This window comes from Peromyscus maniculatus, chromosome 19 (assembly GCF_049852395.1).
Source record: "Peromyscus maniculatus bairdii isolate BWxNUB_F1_BW_parent chromosome 19, HU_Pman_BW_mat_3.1, whole genome shotgun sequence".
NCBI classification, from domain to species: domain Eukaryota; kingdom Metazoa; phylum Chordata; class Mammalia; order Rodentia; family Cricetidae; genus Peromyscus; species Peromyscus maniculatus.
This window is the reverse complement of record NC_134870.1, coordinates 81415407-81433395: the sequence shown is the minus strand read 5'-3', so window position 1 is coordinate 81433395 and position 17989 is coordinate 81415407.

The following is a 17989-nucleotide window of genomic DNA, read 5'->3' as shown; positions in this document are numbered from 1 at the left end:
TGAACACATTGGCATAGGAGATCACTTCCTAAATATAACACCAGTAGCACAGACACTAAGAGAAACAATCAATCAATAGGACCTCTTGAAACTGAGAAGCTTTTGTAGAGCAAAGGACACAGTCGACAAGACAAAGTGACAGCCTACAGAATGGGAAAAATATCTTCACCAACCCCACATCTGACAGAGGGCTGATATCCAGAATATATAAAGAACTCAAGAAATTAGACATCAAAATGCCCAACAGTCCAATTAAGAAATGGGCTATAGAGCTAAACAGAGAATTCTCAACAGAGGAAGATTATTTTAAGTTTACTTTTATGTGGTGATATTTTATTTGTGCACCACAATAAAGCATATCTGAAGGTCAGAGGAAAAAAACCAACCACTGTATTAAACATAGAGGTCAGGCAGTGGTGGCACATGCTCTTAATCCTAGCATTCAGGAGGCAGATATTCATCTCGATCTCTGTGAGTTCAGGGCCCCACTGGTAATAGAGACAGCCATGGTGGTACATGCCTTTAATCCCAGCAGTAGTTAAGCATAGAGGTCTGGAGGTCTATACAGACAGGCAGGAAGTGATAGAACTGGGTAGAAATAGGAAAGTGATGTAGGTGGGTGAAGAGAGGAAGTAAGATGGCAGGGACAGGAAGTAGGTCATTCTGGAGGCTGAGGGTTGGTGAGGTGAGGTTGGCTGTGGCTTGTCCTATTCCTCTGATCTCCAGTTTGCACCCCAATATCTGGCTCCAGGTTTTTTTTATTAATAAGACCATTTACTAATTATCTTACACTTTTATCTATTAATATACTTACAATTTAATTTCAATTTTCACTTTTAATGAAAAGTTACAGATTTAGTGTGTATACTATGCAATGTGTGCATATGTATGTGTTTGTATATGTATAAAACCTTCTTACTATTATCTTTCTTTTTTGAGTCACCAGTATACATTAGCTGTATTTAAGAAAAATTTGTGTGCAGTATAATCAATTCAGCTGTAGCTACCCTGTGGCGTATTGTATTTCCAGGTTTATCCATTCTATATGTGTACAAAAAAACATTAGCCAATGTTTCCACATTACCATTTCCCTTCTACACATCCTTGGTGCCATGATTTCTTTCTCTGCTACTGTAGATATGATTTTTAATGATTCTACAATGTCTTAGTTACTTTTCTATTGCACCATGAAGAAGGTACTTCTAAAGGAAGGTTAGATATGATTCTTGCAAATATCTCCTAATCTACAGTATATGAGAGTTCCCTTTTCTCTGTACTCTAATAAATATTAATTTATTTGATAGTCATAAAAGCAGGTGAAGGCCCACAGTTCAGAGGTTTAACTAGTATTTCCCTTCTGAGTAGTGATGGTGAGTGTCTTCTCTTATGCCTATTGCTCTTTCGAGGGTCTTTTGGGGTGGCATGTTAATATTAGTCTTTTGTCTCCTTTTAAATATTACTGATTTGATTTTGTTATTGAGTTACATGAGTTCCTAATAAATTTTGAATATTGGTACCTTATTAAATATATGGTTTGCAACTATTGTCACCACTTCTAAAGCTTTTTATTTCATTTATCATGTGGAAATCTTTTAGTTTTCTATAATCCCAACTTTATTTTGGCTTTGTTGTGAGTTCATTCTATATTATATTAAAAAATAAAAAACAAATTAAAGCCTTGGATAATGTTAAGAGGCTGTTCCTGTGCTTTATCTTACCACCAAATACTTTTAGATTAGTGCAATTTAAGTGAATTTTGTGAAGGTGCATAATAAGATGCAAATTCATTTTTTATATGTCCATATTCAGTTATGTTAACATTATTTATTAAAGAGACTACGGTTGCTCCGTCAAGGATTCTTGATGAAATTAAATGAGTGACATGCACAGACTTATTTCTCCAATTAGTCTCATCATTATATTTGTTTGCTTTTATGCCATTTACCTTCCATTTATATTACCATTTATTACTATCAAAGACATTATAAAATAAATATTGCTACTATCAGTACTAGAGATAGCATATTTTATGAAATTATGCTATGATATTAAAAAATTCAATATCTCCAACCTCTGTTGTTCTTACACTTGCTTTGTGAATATTCAGGTTTTTATTGCTTACATATACACTTTGAAAATTTTCCAGTTTCTTTGAAAGATATGCTTGAGATTTTGTTTTGTTTGATGTTTTTGTTTTTATTGAAAATTGATTTTTGTCTCATAAAATATATCCCAGCCACAGTTTTCCCCCCTCCACTACTCCCAGCTCCCTCCCATCTCCCTTCTCCCCCAGATCCAGGCCTCCTTCATTTCTCTTTAGAAAAGAGATGCCAGCCAAACAGAACTGTTAAATCTGTACATTGTTTATATATATATGTATATATATCACATTAATTAATATTTCTAATATGTGAAATAAATTTTCAATTATTTTTTACTTCCTTCAATGTCTTATACTTTCTAGTATATAATACATCAACTCCTAAGTTAAATATATTCTTAGTATTTTATTCTTTTGTTTTAAATAAGATTTTATCAGTTTATATTTCAGTATAGCCTCATATTTGTATCAAGAAACACTTCCAATTTGTGTATTGTAATTTTGTATCTTCCACTTACATAATAGTTCTAGGAGACTTATATGGAGGTATTTTGAGTTTTCTCCATTTACCATACCCTCTCAAAGCAAATGTATATTTATTTCCTCTTTTCCAACTTAGGTACAATTTAGTTCTTTCTTCTGTCTAATTGCTTTGGGTAGCATTTCTAGTACCATGTAAGATTTAAGTAGCAAAGTCATTCTTAGAAGTTTGTCTACTGTAGTCATGTGTTACCTGTGGGTTTTCATAAACAACCTTCATGATGTTGTTTTAATTATAGATTATAATTTTTTGTATATTATAGGTAAGTTCCTTTGGTTTTGTATTTTATATATTTTTACAATATTCAAAGTTTGTGCAGGTGCATTTGCATGTGTGCAGACACATACATACATTCATGTGTGTAGAAGCCAGAGTTCATTGATACACTCTACCTTTTATTGTGAGACTGCATTTCTCACTGAATCAAGAGCTGTGGCTGTCTAGCTAACCAGCCTGCCATGGGGATCCAAGTCTCTGTTTCTTGAGTTTTGGAACTAAAACCAGGATGCCACAATCGTCAGCCTTTTCTTGGTTGCTAGGAATCTAGAGCCTCTGGCCATCACATTTACCTCTCGTGTCAAAGCCATTTCCTCAGTGCCTTATGTGTATATTGTTTAAAGATTTCTGTGGTGGTATTGTGTTCCCCAAAATATTGTGCACCCTAATTAACTTATCTGGGGTCAGAGACAGAACAGCCACTAGATACAGAGGCTAGAAAATGATGGCACTCACACCTTTAATCCTCGCATTCCAGAGGCAGAAATCCCTCTGGATCTCTGTGAGTTCATGGCCACACTGGAAACAGCTAGGCATGGTGACACACACCTGCTTTTAATCCCAGAAAGTGAGCCTCTAATCCCAGGGAGTGAGACAGAAAGCAGAAAGGTATATAAAGTGTGAAGATCAGGAATGAGAAGTTTTTAGCTGGTTAAGCTTCAGGCTTTCAAGCAGCAGTTCAGCTGAGAGCCATTGGGATGAGGACACAGAAGCTTTCAGTCTGAGGAAACAAGATCAGCTGAGAAGTTGGCCAGGTGAGGTTAGCTGTGGCCTATTCTGTTTTTCTGATCTTCCAGTGTTCACCCCAATACTTGGGTCTGGGTTTATTTTATTAATAAAGACTCTTTAGAATTCATGCTATAGATTTCATTATTAATATCTGTTCAATTTTGTTAGCTGTCTTCTAATAATCAATTCAGATAATCATATATATGTACATGTACAGATATTCATATACATACATATACATACACACACATATATATACATATATATATATATAAATAATCTTTCATTTTCATTTGGCCTATATACATTTAGACTTTCATTTTTTACTGGATTACCATATCACAATGGTTGATGAGTAAGTGTAGAAGTATTTTTCCTTTGTCCAAATACCAAACCTACCTTTGATTGTTCTTTCTGTATGATTATTTGTAAAACTTAAATATTCAATAATAGAATTTTCAAATTATTTATGAATCATTTTGTCTCAAAGGAGACATGTAAAGTGAAATATTGTTTTCACATGTTGTATGTATATATTTCACCAGCAAAATTCCACTGAACAAAATGTGGAAAGTAACAATGGGGGATAATCTGCTCCACCATAAATAGGGAAAGAAGAATCATCTAAATTTGAGAAGAAATTATTTTCCTGTTGTAGTATTATTTATTGTAATGGTTTCCCAGATTAAATATGAATACAAGAATATAATTCTGTGTGAGGATTAAGCTCAAAATATGACCTTCAAGTCTGTATGTCCAACAGTATTTGTTTGGAAACTTTAAAGAATACTGACACCCATGTCTCATTGTCAGGAAAGCAGATTCAATAATTGCCTTCTTTAAAAAGTTTTGCATGACATCTAAAATTCATGAGCAAATGTTGGTACCATCAGCCCATTATGAATAAACAAACTGTCATGCTGAGATTCTAACTCACAACTCTTAATATTCATTGACTACATGTATTTTGATAATATTTCTTTTTATCAGAAGAAAATAAATAAAATGTTTTGCTGCCCAAAAGATTCTTTTATGGTTTGGAACTGATATTGCAATATATAAACTTGATTAATGCAAAATGTCTTCTTTTGAAAAATTCAAAAGATGAAAAAAATACCTTCTTAACCAGATGGACAGTTTAGAGACAAGAGAAAATGTGCCCAGTTCACACTCATGGTGTTACTGCTTGGCTAAATGAATCTTTGCTGCTGCTTTACACTTAGCAATTATCACCTCATTGTTACAGATTAGCTAATTCTGATCTCAAGTTTCTATGCTTTCTGGTATCAAAAATGTGATTTTCTTTTAATCAAAACTTGCATATCATCAGCAAATGATGAATGTGAGAGACACTGATTAAACTAACAGAACATTAATTAAACTAACATTCAGTTTTAAAGCAAATCTTTATTTGGAAGGACACAGAATCATTTTCTATCCTTAAATCTATTTTGGTAAAAATCTCATTAATTTACACCCTGCTGCTTTTGAGATTGTGAGAATAATGACAGACTAAAATTCGCATTTATCTAAGAGAAAGATGTGGTAAGTGTCTCAGGTAGAATTAAAAAGAACTCTTAAAGAAAGAGGCTGACTGTAGGTTCACACAGGGACACAGATGGTGACAGTGTCTAATGAGATCACCCTCACAGAAGACCTAGGACTGGATAGAGTAGCAAAAATATACCAGTTTATTTAAAACTTATTACTTCCTAACATCTTTGTTAAATGTTAGAATATACTTTATTTCTTTCTAACCAGAGATGTTTTTGTGTAGTGAAGTATATTCAAATATAAATCTATGAAGTTGATAAATGTTGAGATGGAAGTGTTCACAGTAAGAAGCAACAACAATTTGCTGATTTTTTTTTTGTGAAATGATCAAGGACTATTTGTAACTGTTCATATTATTGTCTGATGTTCTATGTGGAATATATAGGGGGACCTCAGAAGACTGTGGCCCTGCCACAGCAGCACTCAGAAGTGCTATCTCCACTGTGTGGGAAATGAAGGCATTGTTGGTAAGAACAAGATGAATACAGGTTATCAAACTAGTGGTCATGCATTTTTAACTTCAATAATTTTATTCTTCTTTCAGTGGGTACTATGAAAGTCAGTTTCCTGAAACCAACTACTATGATCTTGTTCTGCTTTGTTTGTCTGTGTTAGCCAGCCCTCTTACTCAACTTAGCACTTCAGCTCCTTATGGAAACTTAATAAAAAGCAAACTCATCAAGCAGAGTACATCATCAGGTAAGATTATATTATGCATTGCATGTTAGTGGAAAATGGCAAAGTAAAATCAGTATGCATCAAAAACTGAATGTATTGAGATCTTTCTATCACAATCATTACTTATCTTTTCCTTCTATAACTCTAACCATGATTTACTAGACCAACATTTTTTTCTTATTCTTTTGAGTAAAAATTTGAAATTTAGTCTGCCTCTTTATACTTTTATTGCTTTCTTATAGTGCCTTGTTTATAAATAGTTGTGAGAAATGATGAGCATGCCACAAACTGCATAATATTAGTCAAAAAAGTGGCCATAAACATCTGAGCATAAAGGAATCTACAGTTTTCCCTGTCTTCACTTCCTCTAACCCAGTAGTTCTCAATCTTCCTGATGCTGTGGCCCTTTAATACAATTCCTCACATTATGGTAACCCTCAACCATAAAATTATTTTGTTGCTACTTCATAACTGTAATTTTGATACTGTTATGAATTGTAATGTAAATATCTATGTTTTCTGATGGTCTTAGGCAGCCACCGAGAGGTCATTCTACTCCAAAGTAGTTATAACCTACGGGTTGAGAACCACTGCTTGAACCTATGATTGCTTTCTTCCCTTCCTCTTCCCTCCTTTTTCAATCCTACTCTTCTCTTCCTCTTTCCACCCCAGTAGTTTACAGGGTTGAGTTAGCCTTGGCACACTAACAAATTAGTTCTCTCTATATATCTCTTTTACAATTTATTTCTTTTACTCTTTGAAATTATAACTACATCATTTCTACCTTTTCCTCCTTTTAAACCCTCCCAAATGCCATTGCATGCTTTCTTTAGAATTCATGGCCTCCATTTTCATTAATTGTCATTATATTTGGAAACATCTACAAAACTCTCAGGTATTATTGTGCATGAGTGGAAAGATAGTAAGAGCCTGAGAATTAGGGAATTTGAGATGATATTGTGTCTCCTAGGACTGTCAGAAGCCATACTCATAAAGTCTTACCCCTGTGACTGCCTAAACATGAGCTGAATAAAAACAACTGGGAAAAAACATGCTTACAATACAGGGGAAGACTTGAGAGGCCTCTACCCTTCAATAAGAACTGTAGAGAACTAAGGAGTGCTGAGAACTGGAGAAATAGTCTTTCACAGAAAAAGGCACACCAATGGTTACCAAATAGTCAGCTTTGACAACATATGCATATAAAGAACATTTTACAAAATGAGCAGGCATGTTTATGTATTTAAGAATATGTAAATATATTCATATAAACACATATGTACCAAATTAGCTTTTAAAATTTTATAGTTCCATTCAGATCTAACTCTATGTGTTTATGGACTGCTTTTTATAGTCATATGCCACTCATTATCTTTCTTCAAAATGTAGGAAATTTAAGCAGTCTTACAAAATTTTTATCTAAATGGGTACACAATACATCCTTTGATGTGATGTATATATTTTGATTTATATAAAATCTGTTCTTGTCTCCTATCACAAAGATGCTTTCGTACAGATGCTGGAAGGGGAATTAATGGGCTGATTGTTGCATAATTATTTCCAGAATATGGCAGGAAGAAGTTAAGAGTATGTCAGTACAAGATTAGATAAACTCTTTGTGTGCACCATGGAAGACTCTAATAAATGGAAGACTGCATGGTTTACACAAAATGGAAAATCCTAAGCAGTATGTTTAGAAAAAAAATGGAAAAAACCCAGTGTGTCTGATTTAAAAAGTAATAATTTTAAAAAATATGTTTTTGAGAATTTTATGATCACTAGGTGCTCATAAGCAAGATTGCAGAGAATCTTAGAGTAGGTAACTTTTGGGTCTTTGTAAAATCTTCATCACCCATCAAATGATGTTCTTATAGTCATGTAGATGGAATTTATGGGCAGAACTCTTATTTTAGGGGATAATGGTATTGGGATTCATTTGGGATCTTGGAAGAACAGAACCAGAAAACCTGAAATTCTCAGCAGTGAAACAAGAGTTAAATCTAATATCAAAGCCATGAGAAATCTTGATGTTTTCATCTGATGCATTAAAAAATGCATAAAGACAGACAAGCAATGGAAATACTATAGTGATGAGCTTAGGACCCTTTTCCTTTTCCTAACTAAAATGAGCACAACCTTGGGGATATGAGGGATCTGATGGGTGAGAAGAAAGAAATCAGATTCAAACACTCAAGGTTCTTAGGGGGATCCCAAACATGTCTATTTGATGTTCATTTAGCTGTCTTTATTTCTTTGTGTTCATCCAAGAAAATGTAACTGCTATCAATTTCTCTTAGAACTTGTGTTCAGGGAAAAGAATAGATTTACAGAAATATCATATGAATGCATGAGGTAACAAACATAGGTGGAAAGTTAGGGATAAGTATCCTGACATGATCTCACTTTGTATCCTGGGAAATGCTAGAAAAACTTCTCATTGCCTGTCTCTCAGTATGGAATCCAGAAAGCAAGATTTCAAAGAAGTTTAAGTTACAGTCTCATAAAAATTATTTTTGTTATATACAGCTAATATAATTTAAACCTATGCTATGGAAAAATAATAAAACAATTTTAAAGTCATTGTTTTCCATTGATATGCTTTTACTATTTGTTTACATATCTAAAACAAGGCTTCAAAGAGGACTATATTTATATCATTTCCAACATACACTCCCTTGCTCTTAGTTACTCCTTATCTATACATGCATGTGTGTGCCACTGTCATTGCAGTTCAGAGGAGGGTGTCAGATCTCCTGGAACCAGCATTACAGATGGTTGTGATATGCCTCCATCAGTGATGAAACTGAGCTCTGGCCCTTTATGGGAGCAGTAACTGTTGAGACACCTCTTTAGCACCATATTTTTCAATTTTTTGATTGTCGTAAGAGCAACACGTGTCTTTTTTTTTTTTCTGACTCACCCAATTTATATCATGTCAACATTTATCCTTTTAGAAATGGGATTTTCCATGAGCAGCAGAAAAGTTTCCTTTTATGGCAATAAATGTTATTCCCAGGTGCAAGTCACTGGTCTAAGCACATTTTCACTTTAATCCTGCTACAGTTGCTTTAAAATACTATTATGTTACTCATTATAGCATGATTAAATTTTATATTGACTTGTTCATGGGTAAGGTGACTTAGGTTGAAGACAAACAAACTTTAGAGAACAACTACTTCATAAACCACTAGTTATTTTCCTTTAGGGATGTGCAAGTGTGATATTGCCAAAAGTGTCAATTTACCAGAAATAACTTCACAAAATAAAGGGTGAATTGTAATCAATCATCTTCATCATAAAATTCTGAATAAAAGAATTTAAGGACCAGTGAGATGGTTCTATTGACACTTACAGCCAAATCTGACAACCTGAGGGTGATCTTCAGAAGTCACATGATGAACAAAGAAAAAAAACTCTAGGAAGTTGTTTTATATTGTACATACATGCAATGTGACACAACTGTGCTTTCTCACACACATGTGCTTAAACACAAACAAAAGAAGTTAACAGACGAACACAGAGCACTAGGCTCTTTATTATATTCTGGACCTTTAATTTTGTACTGAAAATCTAACACTGTACAAAAATGCCAACTTCAGGTACTGCCATGAGCAGACATGCAAGCATAATAAAAGTAGTCTCTGTTCTCATAAAACTTATAATCTTCTTAAGAAAACAAACAGTGAAAAATACCATCCAAAAATCTTTTGGTACTATGTTGGGGAAGCGAGGGATAACTCCTTTAGTTTCACCAAAATGATACTTGGACAAAGATACAAACAACATGGAAGATTGATAGATATTAAAGATAAGTAGACTAGCTTTCAGTAAAGTCAGAAGGAAGCAGATAGAAGTGGGAGAAACAATGAATGTTCTTCAATGACTGGGAAGCCAGAAAGTTAAACAGACAGTGAAAAAGAAACTGAAATACAGATGCTCTTTAGAGTGTAGGAGAGAGGAATCATGAAAAAGAAGCCTATATCAAGAAGCACCTGGATTAAAAAAGCATGTTGTAGAATGTAAGTCCTATCAGATGAAATGAAAGACTGGGGCAATGATGCTACTGGCAGCCATTTGCCACACAATTTCCACCTCCCAGTCCTCCTTCTCAATTGGTCTGGAGGTCAGGAAATGTCACAAATGTCATACTTATGATCTCTTACTCTAGCATTACACACACATGCCAGCATGCCCATATCCTCCCACTTCTGTCTCATATGGCATTCATTGTCTCCTCTTTGATATCATTTGTCCTTCTCTATAAATCTTCACTACTTTTCAGTAATTTAGCCCATAGCTCATTCTGCTTCTTCCAAACAACACTCCGGGCTCTTTATAATTTCCATATCCAAAAAGATGATTCTAAATGTTCTCTATTCTTGATTGATCATACTCTTATTTTCCAATTCTCTACAATTTCTACTAAAACATAGCAGTTCATTACAAGTGAAATTCTATTTATTTTCCTTACTAATACCCAGAATCTCAAATTCAGCATTTCATTGTCAAAATATGTTGTCTGCCTTCCATCTATATACCTTTAGCACCTCCAAAACTGGACATTAAAAGAACAAATTATCAAATTAAAAAATGGAGTACAGATCTAAACAGAAAATGCTTGACAGTGGAATCTTAAATGGCAGAGAAACATTTAAAAAGTGTTCAACAGCCTTAACCATCAGGGAAATGCAATTCAAAATGACACTGAGATTCTATCTTACACCTATCAGAACGTCTAGGACCCCAAACAGCAGTGACAGCTTATGCTGGAGAGGACATGGGACAATGGGAACATGTCTCCATTGCTAGTTACAGTGCAAAGTTGTACAGACACTTTAGAAATCAACATGGCAGTTTCTCAGATATTGGAAATAGATCTACCTCAAGACACAGCAATATCACTCTTGGAAATATACCCAAAGGATGCTCAATCATACAACAAGGACAATTGCTCAACTATGTTCAAAGCAGCTTTATTTGTAATAGCCAGAACCTGGAAATAATGTAGATCTCCCTCAAGCAAAGAAAGGATAAAGAAAATGTGATATACATTTACACAATGGAGTATTGCTCAGCTGTTAAAAACAATAACATCATTAAATTTGAAGGCAAGTGGATGGAACTAAAAAAAATCATCCTGAGTCAGGTAACCCAAACCCAGAAAGACAAACATAGTATGTACTCATTTATAAGTGGATATTAGGTATAAAGTAAAGTATAACTTGTGGTAATATTGTGTTCCCCAAATATTGTGCACCCTAATGGACTTATTGGGGGTCAGAGGACAGAACAGGCACTATATAGACATAGGGGCCATAAAATGGTGGCACTCACGCCTTTAATCCTATCACTTGGGAGGCAGATATCACATCCGGATCTCTGTGAGTTTAAAGCCACACTAGAAACAGCCAGGCATGGTGACTCACACCTTTAATCCCAGAAAGTGATGGCAGAAAGCAGAAAGGTATATAAGGCATGAAAATCAGGAACTAGGCTGGTGAAGCTTTTAGGCTTTTGAGCAACAGTTCAGCTGAGATCCATTTGGATGAGGACTCAGAAGCTTCCAGTCTGAGGAAACAGGATCAGCTGAGGAATTGCCAAGGTGAGGTAGCTGTGGCTTGTTCTTCTTCTCTGATCTTTCAGCATTCACCCCAATACCTGGATCCAGGTTTGTTTTTATTAATAAGAATTTTTAAGATTAGTGCTACAATAACCATGCTACAATTCACAGACACAGACACAAGGAGGGCTCAATGGGAGGATGCCCAGATCTCCCTGGGAAGGGGAATTAAAAGTGGGGGTGGGTGGGTATGGGAACATGATGGATCAGGTTGGGGAGTGGATGGAGACAGAGATTACTAAAGGAGACTCCTGGAAATGGGGGTATCTTGTAGTGAGGTAAAAATCTGGTGCAAGGGAAACTCCTAGAATTCTACAAGGATGACCCCAGGCAAGACTTCTAGTAATAGTGATTACATAGCCTGAATTGGCCATCTCCTGTGACCAGGCAAGACTTTTAGTGTAGGAAATGAGACACCAACCCAGGCACAAAACCTCGACCTGCAGTCTGTCCTGCCTATGCGATGTGCTGGGGTAAGGATAGCACAGGAATTGTGGGAGTGGCCAACAAATGACTGGTCTAGCCTGAGATCCATGCCTTGAGAGTGAGCCCACCAATGACTCTGCCTGGAGTGCCAGGACCCAGAAGCTGGATGTCCCAGAGACCTAGGATAGGACTAAACACAATTGGAGAAAAAAATGTCAATGTAATGATGCCTAAAGGTATTCTGCTATACTAATTGATTGGTTCCTAACCCAACTGCCATTAGAGAGGCTTCATCTAGTAACTTATGAAAACAGATGCAGAGACCCACAGCCAAACATTAGGCCAAGCTCAGGGAATCCTGCCAAAAAGAGGGAGGAAGGATTATAGGAGCCAGAAGGGTCAAGGACAGTACAAGAAACCCTACAGAATCAACTAACCTGGGCTATAGGGCCTCACAGAGTCTAAACATACTTAGAGAGCATGCATGGAACTGACCTAGGTCCTCTACATATATGTAACAGATGTGTTGCTTGGTTTACTTGTGGGGCTCCTAACAGTGGAGCACAGGCTATCCTTAAGGCTTTGTCTGGCTTTGTGGAACCTAGTCTTTATACTGGGTTGCCTTGCCCAGCCTTAATACAAGGGGAGGTGATTAGTCCTACTACAACCTGGCATGCCATATTTTGTTGATATCCATGGGATGCCTGCCCCTGAACATAAACAGAGGAAGAGTCGATGGGGGAGCAAATGGGTGATGGTGGGAGGGAATCAGGGGAGGAGAGGGAGGGGAAATAGTTGGGATGTAGTTGGGATGTAAAGTAAACAAACAAATTCAATTAATAAAAAAGAATTCCATGCTTTGATATGTTATTTATACCACAACTTTCTCTAATTCATATATCTACCTCTATGTCAGAATTTACCCTTTACACACAATGAATATGTTTCCACATTATGATCACGTCATTACACAGACGCATAAATTGTGTTCTCTTGTGTTCTCAGTAAATACTAACTCTGAAATCTCTAGCTATAGTTTAAAGCAAGCTGCACATGGCAGAAGAAAGGCCACTAGCAGAATGACATATCCTGATTTGGATTCAGGAAAGGGAATTGAATCCAAGTATCTCTTCAGTTCTAAAGCATTATTTCTTTCAAATGCCAATTTCAGCTCTATCTGTTAACTATCCTTACTCCTCCACATTCTCAGCTGATGATGTTTATTTTGTTGACAATTTCATACTTGCATATGATTAAATTTTGTCCCATCTATTTTTTTCTTTCACTGAAACATTTCTCCCTAATAAATCCCTCCTTTACTTCCTGTAGCTGAAGTTTTTCTGTGTCCCAGCCTGCTGGCAGTCCAGACAAATCTCTCCCACTTGCATCCCCCAAGTAAACACACAGAGGCTTATATTAATTAAAACTGCTTGGCCATTAGCTCAGGCCTACCACTGACTAGCTCTTAATTTGAACTCAGCCCAGTTCTGTTCCCAGAATTCTCCTTGTCTGCTTATCCCGCCTAAATTTTCTGCCTGGCTACTGGCCAATAAGCATCTTACTAAACAGTGTACAAAAGCATTATCCCATAGCATTTCCCCTTTTCTGTTTAATTAAAAAAGAAAGTTTAACTTTAACATAGTAAAATTATATATACAAAACAGTTATCAAGCAAGAATTACAGTTACAATATCTCACAAATATAGGATAAATAGAATATTTTCTTTGAACTTGTCAAATATAAATAGACTAGATATTGTAGCTGTACTGTGGAATGTCATTCTGTATGCTCTGAATATATGTTGCTGTGATTAATTGATAAATAAAGCCATTTAGCCTATGGCAAGGCAGCTTAGAAGCAAGTGGAAAATCCAAACAGATAGAGAGGAGGGCAAAAGATAGAGCAGAGGAGACGTTGCCAGCTGCCACCATAAGAAGCAAGATGCAAAAGTACCCATAAGCCACAAGCCATGTGGCAAAGTATAGATTTGTAGAAATGGGTTAATTTAAGATACAAGAACTAGATAGCAAGAAGCCTGCCATGGCCATGGTTTAAAAATAGTATTAATCTGTGTGTGTTTATTTGGGTGCGCATGGCTGCTGGACTGGCAGATGAGAGAGATTTGTCCTGACCATGGGCAAGGCAGAACACGGGAAAACTTTGAGCTACAACTTCCAGGCCCTTTATTTTTGTGGTTCATTTTAGTTTAATTATGGTTGCTGTGTGAACATGAGTAGGTGTTACTTATGAAATCATAGGCAACATATATGTGTATGTAACCACTTATAAGTGGTTACACTAATGAAAAGAATGATATCCCCATCCCATAATCCATTAAATGCCCTTAATCACTCAGTGGTGTATGAGTATTATGAATATCTTCTTCATGCTTGAGGAATTGTTGACAGCCAAGTACAGTACAAATAGCCATGGCTTATGTGGATTCGTGGTGCAATGGCCTTATGTACAGGAGGCACTGGTTTTGAAGTATTCTTCCTCATCCCCTACCTCTTAAATCTTTTTAATATTTTCCAAACATTTTATGATACAGGTGCCCAAGTGTTTCACAGATATGTAAACTTGACAGGCAGGATATTATTCTCATCAGAGCCTGCAGTTGGGTAGGACTATTGATGACTGTTCTCTTCCAGCAGCTTCTATATCATTTACTGGAGCAGGATAGCATGGTGAACATTTCCATCAGCTGATAATCTTTGCTATTTTCTAAGAAATAGAAAAGAAGAGGAATATAGATATAATTTTATTCTCTATTTCCACCATCAGTTTTACAAAACTCCTTACATAGTAGGAAACACTTATGTTCTGATGATATTAATGATACTGTGGATGAAATTCCTGAGTTTAGGACTGACTCTGTTCTCTAACTGGGCAGAGGTTTTTACTCAGTTTTTCCTATGGTTATAAATCTCTCAGTCTTGTCTCTCTGTCTCTGTCTCTCTCTGTCTCTGCCTCTCTCTTCATTCTCTCTCTACATTTATGTATCTATAAATAGATAGTAGGTATACAGGTTAGAGAAAGAAAAATAACTATATATATATATATATATATATATATATATATATATCAACACATACATTGGCATATACTTAGAATTATATATGAGGAATACATTTTCAAATGAATTGAACTCAGCTTTCCAAGCTAGTGTCTTTGAAACCACATGATCTTTGTATAATTTTAGACATGAAACATCCTCACTTTTCATCAGTTTGGATGATGTACTTAATCACTTACATGTAATATCATCTGATCAGGTATGTGTCAGATATGTATTTTTGAAAATAATTAAAAAGACTTCTATCCAAATTTAAAAAACAATTAAAAGCAACAAGAAAAAATAATTTCAGGATCTTATTCACATGAAATATACTCCATTGGAACAATATCCTTCAAACAAGAGATCTCAACTAAAGAGTTTCAGGAGAAGGTTTCTGGAGATCCATAGGTTAAAATTATTTTAATAATAACCATAAGATCCATTTTTGTTTTATCTGCAATATATAAATATATTAAAATTGATAATACAAAAATAGCCAGAAAAAAATATTTGCAGTTAGTTCCAATGACAGTTACTGATGGTCACAGTAGCCAAGCAGGAATGATCAGATAACTGCTTTAAGAAGCTGGATTCTGAGAGTCCTTCTCCTGAAAACTGTTTGCTGTTTGTTCTTCAGATTTTATTTATACAAAATTGGAATTGTATTTTAAGGAATGTGCTTAAAATATCAATTACCTGGGGGAGACCTTGATCTGGAGGAGGTGGGAATGGGGGGTGGGCTGGGGGGAGAGGGAGGGGGGCGAGAGGGGGAGAACAGGGGAATCTGTGGCTATTATGTTGAACTGAATGGTGTTGTAAAATTAAAAAAAAAGAAAACAAAAAAATATCAATTACCTGTCTTATTCCTATTAACACTAATGAATACACTTTGTTTTTTTGAATATCAAAAAGGCTTCAAATGGAAGTGATGCTTATAGATGACTAGGGGGCCACTTCGTCATACATAGAATTAAGTAGAAGATTTTTTAAAAATATTTCAATGCTCAATTCTGTATAAAGTTTGCAAATCATGACTATATTCCCAGTTAAACTTCTCTGCTATTATTCAAAGTAGTTCACCACTGCTGATAATAATAAAACTATGACATAAACTAATATTAGTAGGAAACAAGATAAAACATTCAAATATTTTACTGTGCGTTAAAATTTTATCTTATTGTGTCACTAAATTCTTTCCCCCCACCCTTAGATCCAGCAACTTGGCTACAGATAAAACTGCTGATTATTTCACACAGCAATTACATCAAGATTATTCAAAGGTAATTATCCAAGTTTGTGGTATAAGAATACATGATAGCACATAGTTGTCGATTCAATTATTAAATAAACTGTTAAACAAGACACATGTGGACATTAGAACCCAGAAACAAATATTGTTATACCCATTTCTATTTCCAAAACATTTTTGAAACATTGTAATCTTTCTTTTTGAAATGCGAAAAAAGGTAACATTACATTGCCAGGAAGTTGTGATGGGGGTTTCTGAAATAAATCCAAGGAGGGCAGAAAGAGGAATTGATTTAAAGTGGTTTTCTTTGTTTTCTATTCAAGGAGAGAAAAACTTAAACATTCATTCATGTGATCATTACCTAAATGGAAATGGAATTACTATGAAATGAGAGGTTCATGGTAATAATAACTGACCCTGTATATGCTTCTGACATTCTAAAATTTTAATAGTGCAGAATATTTGTTTGTAGAACATACTTTCTTCTGTTACTACACATATCTGTGACAATTATAATCACTTTTACAGATTTATGCATTCTCTTCTAAATTTAAAATACCTAATACTGGATATAATATCACACCTCTCCTTTGTGGAAAATCCACCATTAACCCTTTCATCATAATTTAGTTATGAAGGAGTTCCTTGTCCATCTTTACATGATATGTAAATAAGTCATATTTTCATGGTATAATACCTTACTGTATGCTTGATTGTGGGATGTCTCATCCCTAACCAGCTTGAGGGCCAGAAGGGCCAAACAAGTAAAAAAGGTTCTTTCTGAGAGCCAGCCTGGGTCTGCCTGATGGTCTTAGCAACAGCAGCTGAAACATGATCAGGAGATGACCTGGACCAATGAGAGGCAGCTATGTCACACCGGCTGATGCATATTCATTAGACCTCCCCCCAGGGTGGCGTGGAGGGTATATAAGGCTTGCCTCTTCCTGAATAAACTGAGCTTGTTGTTTCGACATTCTCCCAGAGTCTGTGTGGTTTGACTCTGTGCCTACTTGGCCCCTGCCCCCAAAGGGAAAAACAGCAAGGACCCTGCTACATCTTGTGATGAAACCCAGGAAATTTGGTACTTGAACAGGGTCTGTTTGTCTCCCTTTACTCATGTGCGGCGCTGGTTGAGAAACCCCTTGAGTGGTATATTTTGGTGAATAGGCCCCTCTGTGTTGTGTAAATTCGGTCCCTTCAGCAGGTAAATGCTGGGACTCCCACTTTCTTCTTTCTGTTTGTCTTGTTTGTGAATCTGTCTGTAGAGTAGGGTGGCACATACTTTTGTTCAGGCCCGCCTGATGTTTCCATATAAGGGCTGGACCCTCAGGAAACAACAGCCACCATCTGACTATTTTTAGTTGTGTATGTGTGTATATGTATGTATGTATGTATACATGTGTGTATGTATGTATATGTTCGTGAATGCATGCGTGTGCTTGTAGGTTGTGATGCCTGGAGATAAGGATCAGTAGTTGGTAATGCTTGCTCCATAGATCTTTTTAGAGAACATGTAGGAACCTGATCTGTGGATAAGAATTCTGTTCCTGGCCAGAAAAAGGGAAGTGGCCTCAGGAGTAACCCTCCAATTGTTTGTTATGCCCATTTTGTTGACTATAATTGTTGGCCTAAAGTCATCCTCTACTGAAGCCCACAATAAGCACTACCAAAAACAATGTAACACCAACTTATCTTTTGCCTTCATTCCATCCATGACTGTTATTTCCTCTGCCTCTGCTGGCAAGGAGAGGCAGGA